The following is a 19,846-nucleotide window of genomic DNA, read 5'->3' on the forward strand; positions in this document are numbered from 1 at the left end:
GGGGGGGGGGGGCACGCCGGATAACAGATATTCTGATATCCGCATATCCGAATTATCAAGATATTCAGATTAATCTAATTATTCGGATATCGGACTCTGTGTATTATCCGGATAGTTTTACCGTTTTATCGGATATCCGAATTCCCGGATATTCGAATGAAATGGAAATCCCAACTATCCGAACACTTTTTCTTATCAAAAGGTTGGCAACACTGAACACGCTGTAATAATAATAATAATAATAATAATAAATTATCCATAATTACTCTTATATAGGGTCTACCAATTTGAACGTCAGAACTTTGAAAGAGTGTTATGGCAACACTGACTGGAATGACGAGATCTGTGTGCAGTAGTCTGTGGCACGTTATCATGGAGAGATACACAATGCAACAACGCATAGATATTATTCGAAATTTTGGCCGTAAGATCATCTTTTCGGATGAAGCACATTTCTTTCTCCATGGCTACGTTCACAAACAAAATTGTAGGATTTGGGCAGATGGAAAATCCGCAAGTGATTCTGGACGTACCTCTTCATCCTAAGAAAGTGACTGTGTGGTGTGGTCCTTGGGCCAATCGCCTGATCGGGCCTTATTTTTTGGAGGACCAACATGGAAATCACGTGACGGTCGATGGGGAGCGATTTTTTGTGGCCTAAACTGGCAAATCTTGACATCAACAATGTGTTTCTCCAACAGGACGGTGCAACTTGCCACGCAGCTCGCCAAACAATGGAATTACTGCAGGAAAAGTTCCCCGGACGAGTTCTGTCCAGAAAGGGTGATGTGAACTGGCCACCAAGATCATGTGACCTAAACCCCCTCCCTGGATTATTTTCTATGGGGTTATGTCAAATCTAAGGTCAATGAGACTCAGCCACGCACAGTTCGTGACCTGAAACGAAACATCGAACGAACCATTGAGGCTATACCGCTCAATATGTGTGCAGACTTGCTGGAAAATTGGACAATCAGAATCCATTCCACCCACCGAAGCAGAGGAGGACATTTGAACGACGTTCAAAACTTAATGCCATTGTTTGCTCTTCAAAATAAGAAGAAATATATGTCATTATTACTTGTGGTTTTCATTCTATATAATTTTAAAGATCTGACGTTCAAATTAGTAGAGCTTATACATTAAGAAATGACACTTATCAAAGATCCTAGTAGGTAGTACAATTTAGCAGCATTTAGTGTAAATTCAAGTTTATATAGCGCTTTTTCTTGACGAGAAGTTGGCAACGCTGAACAGCACGGTTCTTGCGACAGCCAAAGAAGACTGTTCCGGATATAGGAAAAGACAGACAGGAAAGGGAATGCATTGTAGGTTGTGGCACTTGACTTTTTTACTCATTAAATAAGGAATGACAACACCACAGGTTGAGTCAGAGGCAGAGAAAGTTATTGTGTAAGTTCGTGAACTGAAATTGACATGTGTTGCGGTCACATGATGATTCAAGAAAAGTTAAGATGCGTTTCTACTCATTCTCTCCCAAAAGAAGTAGTTCACTTTAAAGATGAGAAAGTAGTGCTGTCAGCTACGAGGTTTATTGATTGATTCTGTTTATTTTACTTCGCTTTTCTGCCACTTTTGGCTAATCGCGAAGATGAGGATGAGTGATGATATGATGAAAAGACACTCCCAAAGAACACGAGTGCCAAGGCCGGGATTCGAACCAGGGACCCCTGGTGTCGTAGCGCGAAGTGCTAACCACTCAGCGTCATCTACCAGGCTTAAAAAGAGCAAGAGATGAGAGAGAGAGAGAGAGGGAGAGAGAGAGAGATATGAGCGAAAGATAGAAGAATGGAGTAAATAAAGAGGGAACCAGAGAACAGAAAAAACAGTAGGAAGGTAACAATATATGCAAAGGGGAGAAGAATATGAGAAAAAGAAATATAGAATGAGAAATAGGTACAAATAAAGAGAAAGAGAGAAAGAGAGAAAATAGACAGAAGAAAATTAATGAGATAAATAAATGCAAGGGAGACAGAGAGATAGAGAAATATAAAAAAATGTGAGAAATAAGTGAAAACGAAACAATGAGACGGGTTGAAATAGGGGTGAGAGAGAGAGAGAGAGAGAAGTTGAGAGCATTAGTTGAACAAAGAAGGAGCTGGAATATTATGTGCAAAGATTGAGAGATTGCTTAATTGATTGATTTGATTTATTTTACTTCGCTTCTTGTGCCACTTTTGGCTAATTTGCGAAGATAGGGATGAGTGACGATATGATGAAATTGATGAATGGACACTCACAAACATACATGCTCAAGCCAGGATTCGAACCCAGGACTCCTGGCGTCGTACCGCGATGTGCTAACCACTCTGCCTCGGGGGTAGGCGGGGAGAGAATGAGAGAAAAAGAAGTAGAGAGAGAGAGAGAGAGAGAATCAGCGAAATAGGTGCAAGACAGATAGAGGGAGAACGAAACCAAATAAATAAAAACAAATAGAGGGAGAATAACATAATAGGTCCAAAAGGAAAAGAGAGAACAAACAAAAAATAGAGAGAGAGAGAATGAAATGATGCCCCAGTACTAACCCTCGCGCCGAACCCTCCCGTCAAGTTTCTCATTGAAGGCAATGGCGTTAGAAGCCCCAGCTCATCGCAGAAGAGGTGCGAATCCATCGTCTTTGACGGTGCCGAGAACAGCCGAACCATGGCCGAACGCTTCCGAACAGGCAGTCCAACAATTCAAATTCTTTCCCCCACTCTTGAAGGTCTGTTCATAACAGGCCTTCTTTTCAGCCCCCAACCTCATGCTTACAGCCACGGCAGGGTTTGTCTAGGTCTGGAGTCATCAAGATTCTTCGGAGTGTCCAGTGGCGTGATCAAGGAAGGGTTGGTGAGGGGTCATAATCCCTGCTTAGGCTCAATAATCTTACAAAAAAAAGAACGTCAAAGGATGGCAAAATGAGGAATTCAGGAATGACTGCTAAAAAGTACAGGGCACACCACTGCGAATGTCTGCTATTTCCACTTGTTAAGAGGAAATGCACACACTGAACGATATGAAATCTGCTATTCATTATCAAAACAACAATTGACGGCGGACCATGAAAGTTCTTACCTTTAAACGCGACAATTGAGATGTTTTCATTTCAGTTTCGATCATATTAAATAATTCTCATCACATGGGATAGAATTATGTGTTTTTTGTATCCTTAAGATCTGTGGTATGAGCTTTTACAAGGTAACCAAAAACGGTCTTGCCGTTTTTGACGTCCCATTAATCATGCGCTCACAGAGAGGAAACGGAATTACGCACGTGCCTGGGAAGCGATCGGCAGTTTGTCTGACCATCGACTCAGTCATAGCTCGTCCAGTGTCGAAGAGAAATGGAGGTATCGAAGCAGCTTGTTTGCGTGTGTTTGTTGTATGACTTTAAAGTGGGTCTGTCAGCTGCCGCATTTGTCAGGCGTTTGGGGAGAATGCCCTGAACTAACGCACTGCCAGGCATTGGTTCCAGAAATTCCGTTCGGGAGATGTGAGCCCTTCGGATGAACCTCGCAGTGGACGACCACATGTTTTGGATGACGAGGCCCTGAAAGCAGCCATCGAGGAGGACAGTGGTCTAACGTGTGATGAACTTGCAGAAAGGTTCCATGTTTCCGCTGAAACAGTCAGACTGCACCTACATGGGATAGTAAAGTCATACAAGTTAAGCAAGTGGGTACCCCACACATTGTCGGCAGGCAACAGGGAACAACGAGTGACAGCCTGTTTGTCCTTGCTTACTCGGCACCTGAACACACCCATATTTGATCGCTTGCTCACTGGTGACAAAAGGTGGGTCCTCTATGACACTCCCAAGCGTACCAGATATTGGTTGTCGCCACGTGACCCTGTTCCTCACACCTCAAGACCACCTCTGCACCCACGAAAGGTTATGCTCTCTGTATGGTGGAATTGTCGGCAAGTGGTGCATTACGAGCTCTTTCCACCTGGTCAGACCATCACTGCTGACCTCTACTCTCAGCAGTTGCAAAGGCTGCACCGTGCATTGCGGCAGAAGGAGCCGGCATTGGTGAATCGCAAGGGTATGCTGTTCCTGCACGACAATGCCAAGCCACATGTGGCAAAGAGGACCCGGGAGACCCTTCAGCAACTTGACACTGTGCCATCCACCATATTCACCGGACCTTGCACCAACAGATTATTACCTGTTTCATTCCCTCGACAACCACCTCCGTGGGAGATCCTTCGCAAATGAGGGAGACCTGCGGAACGCACTCACGGACTTCTTTGCATCCAAGCCCGCCGAGTTTTATCACCAGGGTATTGTGCATCTGCAGGAACGTTGGCAAGAGGTGTTGGATGCTGATGGAGATTACTTCGAAACCTAAAGGTACGTACCGTCCACTGTATTGCTCTTTGTTTATCACTGCTCTAGAACGGCAAGAACTTTTTTGGTTACCTTGTACATTGAATTGGCAATGATATTGGAGTTAACGCAGAGATATATTGTAAACCCCCACCCCCACACCGTTGATAGATGGACCCTGACGTTTCGGAAATCTTACGATGACTACGTAAAAATGTCACGCTTCGCCACTGCGGATATGTCAATATACACTACGCAGTGTTGCCTACTCCAAGTGACAATCTTTCCAACATACAGCAATGTCATTTTTGTATGAAGTATACGAGGAACATACACGATCGTAAACCTGCTAAAACAACCAAACAGAGTTCCAGCAACGATGCGGCAACTCTGTAAAGCCGCCAAATTTCGCGATCGCTGGTATAGTAGTCTTCTCGCTTTGCACGCGACAGAAACGTAGCTAAGCTGTTGTTATATCGAAGGACCCTCTCGGTTGTATTGCAACAGGCATTGCGGTTGTTGAACCTTGCTGGCATTCCCACAGGCTAAGCCAAAGGAGGTGGATCTCGATATTTCCCAACAAGCTTACGTATTATTATGGCTTGCATTCGTTTATAATTGCGTAATTTCCTGTTTCCCACTCTCAGCCTTAATATCCTTCTCTCTCTTGGATGTGGAGAGAGATCCTGTCTCTCGTTTCTTCTTATAATGTGTCTCTCCCTCTTTTCTTTGATGCTTAATTTTTCCCTCTCTTCCCCTTTCCCATTTCTGTCTTCCTTTAACCTTAACTTTTCTCACTCTCTTTTCCTTGCTAATTTATTTCTCTTTCCGCCCTATCTCCTTTCGTTCTTTATTTTCCCTCTATTTGTATCCCTCCTTTTTTCTGCTACATGTCTCCTCTACTTCCACTCTCCTATTCCTTCCATTCTTTCCCCCTCTCTTTCCTCTTTCCTTCTCTATTTCTCTTCTTCCCTTTGCCTCCATTTTTCTCTCTATCTCTATCAATCTTTGTTCCTTGCTGCTTTATATCTTCTCATTTCACCCTCTCTCATTACTTTCTCTCCTTTCCCCTATTTATCTCTCATCCCATTCTCTCCTTTCCCCTATTTATCTCTCATTCCTTTCTCTCCTTTCCCCTATTTATCTCTCATCCCATTCTCTCCTTTCCCCTATTTTTCTCTCATTCCTTTCTCTCCTTTCCCCTATTTATCTCTCATCCCATTCTCTCCTTTCCCTATTTATCTCTCATCCCATTCTCTCCTTTCCCTTATTTATCTCTCATTCCTTTCTCTCCTTTCCCCTATTTATCTGTCATTCCTTTCTCTCCTTTCCCATATTTATCTCTCATTCCTTTCTCTCCTTTCCCATATTTCTCTCTCATTCCTTTCTCTCCTTTCCCATATTTCTCTCTCATCTCTCTTTTTTGCCTTTTTTCCTTCTCCCTCTATTTCTTTATCTTTTTTTATCTTTATTCCTCTGTCTCTATAAAAAAGAGAGAAAGATAGGATGAGGAAAGGAAAAACAAAGAAATCTAAATATATGTGGATAATAGTGTGTGTGTGTGTGAGAGAAAAAGATGGAGTACACAAGTTCATATCCTTAACCCTTAGGGAGAATTCGCACCAAAGAAACACGCAACATGCAACGTGCAACATGCAACATGCGACATGCAACACGCGACACGAGTGTTTCACACCGAAGAGACAAGATGCACGCGGCAAGCGACACTTGGTTTCTTTGCTCAGTTTGCATGATGGTACCGATATAATTGCATTAATCAGTTTATTAGTCGCCCGAAAATAACTTAACAAGAGACATTGTTACATGTAAACTGCGTTGTAAAATTTGGGCAAGTTATTGAAACTTGGGAGAGGCATGTTATGCATGAGAAAACTTAGAAATAATATGCACTGACCTCAAACTGTATACGCTAGACTTTTCAGCCTGAATAAAGCGAATACCTAAACACTAGAGAAATGGTTCGCAACCTTCTTGAAACCATGTCACAGTATATTTTTAAAGTCAATGCCCTTAGCCGAAGAATTTTCCTCGTAAATCTTTACAATATTGAAGATTTTATGCATGAATTAACTTGTACCTATGAAATTAAATATTGATAAAATACATTCTAGCATAATCATAAGAGTAATACATAATAGTTTGATTACGTGTGTAGGATTGTTAACAACTATAAAAATATGGAAGACAAAGTGGTAACGTCGTCTCCTTGTAATTAAGTGATCCCGGGTTCGATAACCGGGGAGGCACCGGGCAGATCCAGTTCTGATTAGTCTTTCTGTGCATCAAATGGACTTAAGAAACGAAAACTCACAACTCAAATATGATATTGGGATTATGATAGTTGCCAACCAGTTTCAGCAGAACATTTCACAGCTCAGTTGATACGAGGGCACGGTTTCGGGTCGCGGCCCGGTGGTTGAAAAACAATGCACTAGAGTACTTTACCATGTTGACTAATATAGTTTGGACTAAAGTGCCTCCATAAGCTGACTTTTTCAAATAAAAGCAGCCAGGTAAATGGCCAAAACACGGCCTCTTTCACGATGTTGAAGGCAAATTACAGCCGATAGATAACTGCGTCAAAAACTTGATAAATCGAAATGAACGTTGTGTTTAAATCTTAAAACATTGTTAGAATTTTGTGCATATCGATAATTTATTATATCAGCAAATTAGAGGATCAAACATAATGCCGGTTGGGCTATCTTCCAGAGTATAAATATAGCTCGTTGGAATGAAGCATTCCCTGCGCATGCGCGAACAACAAACCGAAGCAACACGATGCACGGTATTGAGAAAACGACACAGTCCGAGAGGCACGTAAGCGACACGCGACACGTGCATCTTGCCGTGTTACTTCGGTTCGAAAGGTTGCATTGATTACTGAGTGTTGGCTTCCAAGCGACACGTGTTTCGTGTTGGATGTCGCGTGTTTCTTCGGTGTGAATTCTCCCTTAAGTAGGCGCGCGGGTGTAAATTTGACCCCCCAGGTAGGAATTTTTTAATACCCCTCACAGTACCTTCCTCAAACCGTCTCAATCAAACGTCAACGTCATTTCCTCCTGTGTGTGAGTAACTACAGCAAGGTGGAGCTGTTCCAAAGCTGCTGGGGGTAAAATATACCCCCACGCACCTGGTAACGTATGTGATTTTTTGTCGTCCAATGCTTTTTAAAGCTCTGGCTTACTGTGCTTCCTGAGTGAAATATTTTAGCAGCTTTTACTTCCTCAGAGGGTGTGCGACCAGATTTTAAAGTGGACGTTTCTATTCTTTTAAGAAACCGTTAAGAACATGTAGTATAAAGACAGGAAGAGCATGTACGGTGGATGTTGGAGGACGTTTCATTCGAGAGCAACACTAGATCATCTGAAATATTTCCAGATGAAGAATTGGCTCACGAAGCAGATCATGATAATCATATGAGTCATAACATGAACTAATTCTCAGACAAGTGAAGATGAAGAGAGTAATATCCCAGAAGAAGATGGAAATTATTTCCTGGGAAAAGATTATATAATATGATAGAATAAAGTTGCCAGCTCACGTTCAAATATTGGCACAAGAAGTATGCTTTCCTGGACGTTTACAGATGACACTAGTGTGAGGATGACTGTGAAAATTATCAAAAAGTACATATAAATAATACTGAGAGAATTTGTAAGAGAAAGAGATGCGAAATTGACCGTTGAAGAAGTAGTTTTAAAAAAATAAACAAGTTTATGCCATAATATGTGAAGTAGGAAAATAATACAACGGTCGCATTTAGCTAAATCATATAAAAGAAAAGAGATTATGAAAATTTATATGTACTCGAACGGCAATTTCTTCAATGGAAAAAGTTCTAAAAAAAATGTATATTTTTTCAAAAATTGGACATTGCTAAATTTACACAGTGTATACTCAACAAAAATAATCAATCTTGTATTACTTATTCCATACTTTCCTTATTAATTGTTTCACTACTGCAAGAAAAGATTATACAGCGTGTCCATAAATATACTGTCATACTTTAAAGTGGTATTACGTCGCTTTGGATAGTCGTATTTAAATGAAATTGGTGACATTTGAAAGAAAAACTCAAATATTTTATTTTACAACTCATAGACATTGAATGTGGCCCCCACGAGTGGCCCTGCAGACATCAAGGCGATATTCCCATTCATGCTACACACGCTCCAACATATCCACAGGGATGGACTGGATTGCAGAAGTGATGCGAATTTGCAGTTCTTGCAGGTTTTGAGGCAATGGGGGTACATAGACACAATCTTTTATGTAACCCCATAAAAAAAAGTCGCAGACCGGCAAGTCAGGTGACCTCGGCGGCCAATTGTAGAAGACATTATCATCATTTTCGGCACGTCCAATCCATCTTCGTGGAAGCCGCTCATTCAGATGTTTCCGAACATATAAATGCCAGTGAGGAAGTGCTCCATCTTGTTGAAAAATAAATTCATTGCCTTCATTTTCTTCCAATTGTGGAAATAACCATTCAGTTAGCATGTCAAGATAAGCTGGACCTTTCACAGTGGCCTCTCGAAAGAAAAATGGGCCATAGACTTGACGTTTCGATACGGCACAAAAGACATTCACTTTAGGGGAGTCTCTTTCAACTTCCAAAATTGCATGTTGATTCTCACTCACTCAAATCCTTACATTATGTCTGTTCACTTTTCCACCAACGTAGAATGTTGCCTCATCACTGAAAATTATTTTTTCTGACAGATTTACGTTATCCTCCATTAGTAACATAAAATGTTCAGAGAAATCTAACCGTTTTTCAGGGTCATCAGGTTTCAACTTGTGCACCAATTGCAGTTTGTAGGGGTGAAACTTCAGTCGCGTACGCAGGATCTTAGATACGGTGGATTTAGGGATGTTCAACTGCTGACTAGCTCTACGTACAGACTTCTTAGGACTACGAACAAATGCCTCCCGCACTTGTTCCACAATTCCCGCATTGAGAGATGGTCTCCCTGAATGGCCTTTCCTTTGATGACATGCAGCCACGATCCACAAAATCCCGGTACCATTTCAAAATTGACGTGTGTGAAGGAGCCTGATTTTGAAACCTTCGCCTATAAGCACGCTGAACCTTCACCAAACTGTGCGTGGAATGATATTCTAAAACACACCAACTACGTCCTTAAATCTTCTGTAATAGCAACACAATTTTAAAGGAAAACATTCACATGTAACCTGCCTGCCTGCTACGTAAATATCCAACAATGAACCCGCATCGTCCATTGTTGTCAGGAGTGAATTTATTTCAGTTTCTATGTTTGATCTCGTTCATTGTTGTCCATTGCTGATATTGGTGTCCATTGTTGACAAGCACAAAAATATTTGAGTTTTTCTTTCAAATGTCACCAATTCCATTTAAATACGATTATCCAAAGCGACGTAATGCCACTTTAAAGTATGACAGTATATTTATGGACACGGTGTATAATGGTGAAAATAAAATGTCTCTCTACATATTTTTTTTAGAAATTAATTGCTAGAATTTTTATACTTAAAAACCATTCTAAGATATTGAAAATACTAAATTTAATCACATAAAAATTATATTTGGTGCATATGAATCTTACTTTATTATAAATAATATTTTGGGTGTCAAATTTACCCCCACGCGCCTACTTAAGGTGACGAAAGAGGCGCGCCAGTTAAGGGTAAAAAGATTCCGGCTGTTTAGAAACACAGAAGTAGGCCGAAAAACAAAAATAATCAGAGAATTTGATACCTAGGTGCAGTGGCATTGATTTGGGGGGCGAGGGGGTGCAGTTGCCCCCCACCCACTTTTCGCCACTTTTGTACCCGCAACATGCTAAACCTTATCTACAAAGGGTAGATAAGGTTGCCCTCCCAGTTTTGGCACCTTGCCCCCACCCCCAGTTTTGGAACCCAATCGCCGCCACTGCACAGGTGCAATGTTGTGGTAAGCATAGGAGCTGACTTATGATTCCAGGTAGTACGGATCCCACTTTTAACTGTAGGTTCAGTCCCGATTAGCCTATATGTGTAAAAAGTGAACTTAAACATGCAAATAGGAAAGATTCCACCTTTCTTATTCTGTCTTATTTAATTACTTCACTTTACCTCTACATCCATCTGTTCAATTCTTAATTTCTCTTTCTATCTCTCCGCCTTCTCACTCACTTTTCTTTTTCTCTCACCCTTTCTCTGTTCTTTTCTTACTTCTTTCTATCTTCACCCCTCTCTCTCTCTCTCTCTCTCTCTCTCCCATCCCTTCAATTCTTACTTCTTTCTTTCATTCCCCATCTTTCTCCTTCTTCCCTCTCTCTATCTCATTCTCTTACTTCTTTTCCTTCATCCCCCCCTCTCTCTATGTTCTTCTCTTACTTCTATTCCTTCTTCCCCCTCTCTCTATCTTCTTCTCTTACTTCTCTTCCTTCTTCCCCTCTCTCTATCTTTTTCTCTTACTTCTTTTCCTTCTTCCCCCTCTCTCTATCTTCTTCTCTTACTTCTTTTCCTTCTTCCCCTTATCTCTATCTCCTTCTCTTACTTCTTCTCCTTCTTCCCCCTCTCTCTATCTTCTTCTCTTTCTTCTCTTCCTTCTTCCCCCTCTCTCTATCTTCTTCTCTCAATTATTTTCCTTTTCCCCCCTCTCTCTATCTTCTTCCCTTACTTCTTTTCCTTCTTCCCCCTCTCTCTATCTTCTTCTCTTACTTCTTTTTCTTCTACCCCCTCTCTCTCTATCTTCTTCTCTTACTTGTTTTCCTTCTTCCCCCTCTCTCTATCTTCTTTTCTTACTTCTTTTCCTACTTCCCCTTTCTCTATCTTCTTCTCTTACTTATTTTCCTTCATCCCCTCTCTCTATTTTCATCTCTTACTTCTTTTCCTTCTTCCCCCTCTCTCTATCTTCTTCTCTTACTTATTTTCCTTCTTCCCCTTCTCTCTATCTTCCTCTCTTACTTCTTTTCTTTTCCCCCCTCTCTCTATCTTCTTCTCTTACTTCTTTTCCTTCTTCCCCCTCTCTCTATCTTCTTCTCTTTCTTCTTTTCCTTCTTCCCCCTCTCTCTATCTTCTTCTCTTACCTCATTTCCTTCTTCCCCCTCTCTCTATCTACTTCTCTTACTTCTTTTCCTTCTTCCCCCTCTCTCTATCTTCTTCTCTTACTTCTTTTCCTTCTTCCCCCTCTCTCTATATACTTCTCTTACTTCTTTTCCTTCTTCCCCCTCTCTCTATCTACTTCTCTTACTTCCTTTCCTTCTTTTTCCTCTCTCTATCTTCTTCTCTTACTTCTTTTCCTTCTTGCCCTTCTCTCTATCTTCCTCTCTTACTTCTTTTCTTTTTCCCCCTCTCTCTATCTTCTTCTCTTACTTCTTTTCCTTCTTCCCCCTCTCTCTATCTTCTTTTCCTTCATCCCCCTATCTCTATCTCCTTCTCTTACTTCTTCTCCTTCTTCCCCCTCTCTCTATCTTCTTCTCTTTCTTCTTTTCCTTCTTCCCCCTCTCTCTATCTTCTTCTTTTAATTCTTTTCCTTTTCCCCCTCTCTCTATCTTCTTCCCTTACTTCTTTTCCTTCTCCCCCCTCTCTCTATCTTCTTCTCTTACTTCTTTTCATTCTACCCCCTCTCTCTCTATCTTCTTCTCTTACTTGTTTTCCTTCTTCCCCCTCTCTCTATCTTCTTTTCTTACTTCTTTTCCTTCTTCCCCCTCTCTCTATTTTCTTTTCTTACTTCTTTTCCTTCTTGCCCGTCTCTCTATCTTCTTTTCTTACTTCTTTTCCTTCTTCCCCCTCTCTCTATCTTCTTTTCTTACTTCTTTTCCTTCTTCCCCTCTCTGTATCTTCTTCTCTTACTTATTTTCCTTCATCCCCCTCTCTCTATTTTCTTCTCTTACTTCTTTTCCTTCTTTTCCCTCTCTCTATCTTCTTCTCTTACTTCTTTTCCTTCTTCCCTTTCTCTCTATCTTCCTCTCTTACTTCTTTTCTTTTTCCCCCTCTCTCTATCTTCTTCTCTTACTTCTTTTCCTTCTTCCCCCTCTCTCTATGTTCTTCTCTTACTTCTTTTCCTTCATCCCCCTCTCTCTATCTTCTTTTCTTACTTCTTTTCCTTCTTCCCCCTCTCTCTATCTACTTCTCTTACTTCTTTTCCTTCATCCCCCTCTCTCTATCTTCTTCTCTTACTTCTTTTCCTTCTTCCCCCTCTCTCTATCTTCTTCTCTTACTTCTTATCCTTCTTCCCCCTCTCTCTATCTACTTCTCTTACTTCTTTTCCTTCATCCCCCTCTCTATCTTCTTTTCTTACTTCTTTTCCTTCATCCCCCTCTCTATCTTCTTCTCTTACTTCTTTTCCTTCATCCCCCTCTCTCTATCTTCTTCTCTTACTTCTTTTCCTTCTTCCCCCTCTCTCTATCTACTTCTCTTACTTCTTTTCCTTCATCCCCTCTCTCTTCTTTTCTGTCCTCTTTATTTCTCTATCTACCTCCCTATCTCGGAGACTGTGAAGTAGTCGCTTGTCGATCTCGTCAGAAGTTCCCGGGATCGAATCCCGGCCTGCGCCTGCCTCTTTCATAAATTTCATCTAATCACCATTCACTGTCATCGCCGCGATTAGCCAAAAGTCGAAGAAAAGCGACGCTAAACGACAACAAGACAAATCCCGTCAATTGCCAGTTAATTATCATCGTCTCGACTAACCTAAAATGGCAAAACACAGCGCAAAGTAACTAAATTGACAATTAACACATGATCTACATTTGAAAGGCCTTAAATGTACATTTGTGTGCCCTTAAGAAATGCAATTCAGAAGGTTAACACACACAAGCTAATTGCGCGAACCGAACAATGGACAATGTGGCTTATGTGATCGCTAATGACGGTTATGATAACTACAATTAAATTTAAAAGACCTTGAACTTTCGTCAAGGTTAAACATAATTGTCATAAAAGTTGATGTTCTTGGAAAAGAATCAAGTTGATTTCTCATCCGTAGCTAAGTGAAAAGTCGATGAAGACAAAAAAACAACAATCTTTACGTTGCATCTACCCTTAGCAAGGGATTCCTCAAAGTTTTGTTACAGCAGGCCTAAGTTCCGCTATCTTAAAATGTGTTGAATGACTTCTCTCAAAATGTTTCAATGTTTGAATTGTTGTTTCAAGTCCGCTTTATGTACAGATAAGCTAATCGGGACTATACTTGCAGTTTAAAGTGGGATCCGAACCACAATGTGCCCCCACCGGGTATCGAACCCGGGACTACTTGATTACAAGGGGGCGACGCTACCACTACACCCACGGGCGTGCGAAGATCCTCTGATTGGGGGTGGGAAGCCTCACTGTTTTTAGTTTTATTACACTCATGTGTGTGATTATATATATATATATAGGCAGCAACATGGACGCATCATTTTTAAATCCAAATTTTTGCAAATTGAAAACAATATTGATTTAATATGACACCACAAATATGGGGCGCAATGGCATTACCTTTTACAATCTTTTTAATTTAGATCGTTCGGCGCCCAGGGCCAACTCCCGCTGCCCCCTAGCTACGGCTCTGAATGTCTGAACTTGACAAGGCTGTAAGAAAAGCAGGCATTGCGAGCGAAGCGAACAAGAAAATTTTACGAAATGTATTTTTATTTGTATTAAATTTGACATCGGGGGGAGCATTTGCCCTCTGTGACCGTCTGGAAGAAATAATGCAAGAAATCAAATGTCAACCTAAAAAGTATATATTTCAAGCGTATCATTTGATTTCAGTCACAGTAATTTACATTAATGCGATAGTTTCAAATTGAGGTGGTCTATTTGGGGGGTGCAACACTATTATCGGGGCAATTTGCCGCATGGAAAAATACCTTGCTTGTCTCTCCGTGGGAAAAATCTGCGGACGTCCATGATCAGGAGGGCAATTGCCCCCCACTTGCCCCCCCTCCGTGCGCACGCCTATGACTACACCATCTCAAATGCAAATCCAGACAAATCTAGCCGATATGAAGATGTCACTGCTGTATCGCGAATGGACGTTTCGACTACAGAGCGTTCCAAGATAGTGTTCATAATTGGAAGACTAATACAAGTATGAACTTTTTGCGTATACTTTAAAGTTATAGACGTCCATTGGCAGAAATACTTTGCCTGCAATGCTACAGAACAGATCGACAAATCAACAAACAGCAGATATGCTTTCCACAGGAAGGAAAGGACAGGTAGCGTCAATCGCATGTTGGGCTGTGATGGAACTAATCACAACAGAATACCTACACGCGCTCACACACACACAATCAGTATAGATATTGCAGCTTCAAATGCAAAACGTCCAGTCACGTTATCTTTAATAGTTTATCTGTTATTAAATTTCAAAGAGTGTAAACACTTTTTTGGGACAATCTGTATATTTTACAGCAATTTTACAAACTACATCGTATCAAGATGACGTTGATCTTTCTCGTTTCTGTGCGTTCAATTTAAGACAAGAACTTGATAATCTTGTGCTGTTAAATTATTTGGTGAAACAGGATATTAATACTCCTAAACTGTCAATTTTGCTTCCGTGTTTTGAAGAAACCATTAGAAGAATTTGGAGCCCTCGTAACAAATGGAAAAATAGCTTAAAAGCTAAAACACATTAACCAATTTACTCAAATCAGGATTGTTAAAAGTCCAGGTTTTATTTTTAGTTCCGCAACAGGTCCCCAACATTTTTCTCGCCCAATTAAAATTCGGTCAAAGTTGCGTATAGTTCCATTGAAAATAAAGTCCCTGGACCGTATTCAAAATGATCCGGAAAAAAAGGTTCCTGGACCGAATTGAAATACTTTAAACAGAAAAAGGTTCTTTACGGTTCAAAATCCGCTTACACTTGCTGATTTTTTCTCCTGGACCGGAAATGAATTTACTTAAAATTCCTGGACCTTTAACGTCCCTGGGATTGTTAAGGTTAAGGTCCCTGGACCGTAATTAAATTCATCAGGAAAAAAGGTTCCTGGACCGAATTTAAATTCATCCGGAAAAAAGGTTCCTGGACCGTAATTAAATTCATCAGGAAAAAAGGTTCCTGGACCGAATTTAAATTCATCCGGAAAAAAGGTTCCTGGACCGTAATTAAATTCATCAGGAAAAAAGGTTCCTGGACCGAATTTAAATTCATCCGGAAAAAAGGTTCCTGGACCGTAATTAAATTCATCAGGAAAAAAGGTTCCTGGACCGAATTTAAATTCATCCGGAAAAAAGGTTCCTGGACCGTAATTAAATTCATCCGGAAAAAAGGTTTCTGGACCGAATTGAAATCCTTTAAACATAAAAAGGTTCTTTACAGGTCAAAACCCATTTACACTTACTGATTTTTTCTCCTGGACCGGAAATGAATTTATTTAAAATTCCTGAACCTTTAACAACCCTGGCTTAAATACAGTAACAGACCAATCGCAACTGTTATGGCCTATTTCTTTGACGAAGCGAGATATAAAATGGATGGACGATAAGCAGAGGAAAGAGAGAAAATGAAGAGGAGCAGCAGAAGGTCAAGAAAAACTGAGAGAACGTCAAAATCTAGAAAGAAGATACAAGGAATGAAACTTTAACTGTGTTAAATCAGGAGATCTGGATGGATATTAGACTCTTCTTACGTTTTCCGAAAGAAAAATTTCTCACGTCTGCAATTTTGTGTACACTAAAGATTACCGCTTGGCAGGCTGCGACGGGACTAAAAACAAAAGAAGGCCTCACTATATTCTCTGTCCCGGCTATCTTTGCAGCAAGGCGTTTAGCTGCAGAGAAGGGGGGGGGGCAATTGAGTGGGCAGAGAAAAGCAGTATACGCTGCTCCGATGGCTGGTAACTGCACTCGCTTCTCCCTCCACGCAATCCCATTCCTTCTTACGTGTTCATTGGTGGAACGCTCTCGCTTCACTTCTTGCGCGAGGTAGTCGAGCTAGAGTATAGACATTGCAGCTTCAAATGCAAAAAGTCCAGTCAAGTCATCTTTAATAGTTTACATGTTATTGGTTCAAAGAGGGCTACTCTGTATCTCACACGTCTAGGTATGCCATTACCCTCACAAGTCTTCCGAAGGATGAGGGTAAGGTCTGCCCTCATGACGGTCGACTTCCGGATAGGTGAACACCTCTGGCGATTTTTGAAGGTACAGCAGTTACTGTTTCACGATTAACAATCCCACACATCCGGAAAAAATCTTGATCACTTGTCACACTTTGTTTTCTTGGGAAGGCCGAATTTCAAAGCCAACAAGATTGAGCTAGTGACCCTGAACTTGTAGAAAGTTCAGTTCAGTCGGAAAGAATACTGAAATGTTCGTGGAATCGTTGCGTGTGGAGGCCAACACCTTTCTGCGCATATGCTCACCATTGCTTCCGGTCGTATGGCGATTTTAGGAGTGAGCATACTCAGTCTATTACACCAGCAAAGCTTGTTTGCAATTGTACTAAGATATTGGTAGGTGTCATTGAACGATACGACCCTCACTAACATCTCTGAGTGGATATTTTGTGGAAAATTCCATGTCTACATGGCAAAATCCCCAAAATAATTATTGACGACCTTGAACGCAAACAGGTTCTGTCGTCCCTGCCTGGTGTGGAAGCGCGGTGGCTTCAGAATACACGAATTAAGTTTTTTGTGGTGAGATCACAGCATACGAAAGTTCATTCCAGCTTGAATCACGGAAAGGATGGATCTCCACGAAAACAGTGTGTGTGCTCGATGTTAATTATCTTGATGGCCAACGTGTGGCGCTGCTGCTCTTTGGTGCAAACAAAAGGGCTCTGATAACTTTTGCATAATGTAAACACTATATGTGGACGCAGGAAGTGTCAAATATAAAAAGGTAAGTGCCAGTTTTGCAGATATTAACTAACAAACTAACATTCTAGCCTTCTTAAAGCCGAAGGTATATAGCTCCAGCAACACAAGCCTTCCATCTGTCCCTATATTAAACACCCTTTGCACAAGGTTAGTGCGTAGTTAGAGATCGGTTAGTTCATTTGAACTCTCCAACCTAACTATTGCCTATTTTTATGGGAGTAGGAAAAGGTTTATTATACATTTGCCTTGACTCATTTCACCCAACAGGTCGCTAGGTGCCGAGGCTTGCCCCGAGTTGATAGCTTCCTGGAGATGAGGCCTGCTCGAAAAAGGTTTATTATCCTATACTACACTTTACTCAGTTTGAATTCAACCACTGGCGTTCGCAGGATTTATACGGAGGGGGTTGAAATTCTAAAGATTGATATTACATAGCTGTGTTCTAGATGTGGGTAGATACACAAAAGTATTTTGTAATAACTCTTTTTTTAGATATTAAAAGTTATTCAAAGACAATAATTGTAGTTTAGGATCATTTAAAGGCGGCATTTATTGCTTTGCTATATTCCCGAGTTCTTTACTGCTTTCGCCGACCTCAGAGGCGAAGTGGTTAGCACAGCGCGCTACGACGCCAGAGGTCCCAGGTTCGAATTCCGGCCTGGGCATTGTGAGTGTCCCAGTATCAACTTCAAACATCATCAATCAAAAAGGAGCAGAAAAGCGAAGTAAAAGCCAATTCAATCAATCGATCATTACTGCCTACATTCGAAATTTTTCATTTTCTCAAAATTTCGGGAGGGGCTGCAACCCCATCAGCTCCCCTCTGCATACGCCAGCGAATCCAACGATTGGTATCGTTCCCTTTTGAATAGAAAAAAGTGCACAATGTTCATTATTTTTCGTCGACTTTCTACCACTTCTGTTAATCACGACGATGAGGATAAATAATGAATTTGAAAAACTAGTGATTGTACAAACACAATGGTATGCCATTACTGACAAGGGTTTATACCTGGGACCACTGGATTCATATAGCGTTACCCTAATCATTAGGTTGGATTGAAAGACAAAAATGTCTGATTTGTAATACCACAATTGTGTTGTCTCCTTTGCTTAAAAGGAACGAGTTTCAAATTTCACGTCGATATCTCGATTTTAAGGCTCGCCCCAATGCTTTCGAAATGTTGTTGGTATGCATCCACGCAGTACGTGCCACTTTTAAGCGATTTGAAAGCGAGTCCTCCAACTGCGAGCATGCATGTGGAGCAAAGGCAGCATGTTTTACTCATATTTCATCTGTTCCCAGCTCAAAATCTCGATAACATATTAATCCATAAGATTATATTTTATTTAAACTCTCTCTGGATGCTTCATGTTGACCAGGGCATTCACTTGTTTACTTCAGTTGTCTCAACCTCTGTGGTATGTAAATAATGCACAGTGTTGTGCTTTGCAAACTTCCTGATGTATTCAGGGTATAGGAAGTTCCATCAGGTTTATGGAGTCAGCTGTTTGCAATAGAGGTAGTAAAAATCACGATTCGGCATGGAGGAAGGTCTCCTTGGCCTGGAGGATATAGAGGTGAGACAGACTGAGAAGGGGCGGACTTTTGATTTGGATTGAGGAGAGAGAGGAGCTTGGAGAAAGGAGTTGAGGTAAAGTGTCCTGGTCAACCTGCAACGAAGCCAACAGAGGACTCAGTATATTTTATTCTTCGAAATTATATTCATTCGTCAGATAGACAGGTAATTATCCTAACCCAGCCATGATTCAGCTTCAAAGGTTCATAAAAACCCAATGAGTGACCATTGTCTTTTCTAATTGTTAAGCTGTTTAGTTTCAGTTGTGCCTTTCGCACTGCCAAGCGTTTGACTTGTCATGTCAATGACGAGTGCTCTCATCATTGAGGATGAAGGATGAATAAGTTACATCACCCATTGATTAATTGTGGGAGTGACTGGTTTTGATCCCCATCATTCTGTAGAATGATACGTGGTGGTGACGCGGGCCTTTTCATTTTCTCGGAAATGAAACGAGTTGCAGTTAATTGTTAGCATTGGAATGTTCCTCCATCTCCGTAATGATACGTGGTAGAGGTGCCAGGATTTTCATTTATTTCACCAGGAAGTAAATGAAAATTGAAAGGATAGTTTCAATGACCAGTTTTAAATTAACCCCACCCCAAAATTTTTGCTAACTTGTCTAGTTTCTTTTTTTATTAGTATGTTATTGCCACAATTAAGTTTGAAAATACATAGGGCTTAAAGGTTGTTTTTTTGGTCAACATTAATGGGGGAAGATTTTTTTATATATATGCCATGATAGATGTCGAGTTCTAAATCGAGGATGAATCAGATGGAAAATATCGACCTCAAGTCAGGGTCGGTCACCCGCAAAATGTAAAGATGGCGAGAAACCTGCGCCCTAGCTCCGTCGCGATTATCCGCGACGGGCTGGCGATTTGGTCATTCCGCGTGGCGGAAGGTTCGATCTTGGACATTAGGGAGGCCCATTTTGTCAAAAATGTGGCCGGCCCCGGAACGTCTGTGGGCGTTCCGCTATCAATCCGCTCCTGGTAGCGCTGTGGTTCGTTCGCGAACCCGATACCCTGGCTGTGACAGATCTACTATCTGGAAAATTTCCACCATTTCCAGAATTTAATTTAATTTTAAGCAAAGGCATTTAGATTCCATGGTTTCTTGAAT

The 19,846-nt window shown here is 41.0% G+C and overlaps 2 protein-coding genes across 2 annotated transcripts in view; both read left to right on the forward strand.

The window, feature by feature from the left end:
* The window catches only part of LOC145996066 (cytochrome P450 6j1-like), a 260,095-nt gene that overhangs the window by 138,332 nt on the left and 101,917 nt on the right, over nt 1–19,846 (forward strand). The window lies entirely within an intron of this gene.
* LOC145996481 (cytochrome P450 6j1-like) overlaps nt 16,770–19,846 on the forward strand; it is a 39,961-nt gene continuing 36,884 nt past the window's right edge. The window contains exon 1 of the mRNA XM_083132972.1: nt 16,770–17,163. The gene's annotated coding sequence lies outside the window, so the exon portion shown is untranslated. The remainder of the gene's footprint in view (nt 17,164–19,846) is intronic.

This window comes from Lepisma saccharinum, chromosome 12 (assembly GCF_977018435.1).
Source record: "Lepisma saccharinum chromosome 12, izLepSacc3.1, whole genome shotgun sequence".
Classification (NCBI taxonomy): Eukaryota; Metazoa; Arthropoda; class Insecta; order Zygentoma; family Lepismatidae; genus Lepisma; species Lepisma saccharinum.